We start from the raw sequence: 380 nt of genomic DNA, 5'->3' as shown, positions 1-380 counted from the left end.
GAAGCCGTTCTCCTCGGGGAGGTTCGCCTGCTTCATGCTGCCGCTCTGCCAGGGGAGTGAAACAACCCTCTTCCTCCGCACTCTGTTAAAACCACCCTGCCAGGGTGAGCAATGTGTAACCACGGTGGGGTGAACTTCAGCCGGGGCCGGGCGAGCCGACCACATGCTCCCTGGCGATGGGAAGTGCAGGCGGTGGGCAGGGCATGGAGCTGGGCAGTCCAGTGAGGGTCCTGTGCACCGCTGTGGGCAGCGCGGAGGAGCCCGGACATGCGGTGCAAGTTGCTTGCTGCCTGCCCCGAGCTGGCGTATGGGCTGAGTCTTCCCAAATCGCCCCTGCGAGCCCTCCTACCTCTCTCCTACTTTGCTGTGGCTCTGCTGGC

This window comes from Fulmarus glacialis, unplaced genomic scaffold (assembly GCF_000690835.1).
Source record: "Fulmarus glacialis isolate BGI_N327 unplaced genomic scaffold, ASM69083v1 scaffold12357, whole genome shotgun sequence".
Taxonomy (NCBI): domain Eukaryota; kingdom Metazoa; phylum Chordata; class Aves; order Procellariiformes; family Procellariidae; genus Fulmarus; species Fulmarus glacialis.
The sequence above is the reverse complement of the archived record's forward strand: the minus strand, read 5'-3'. Positions refer to the sequence as shown.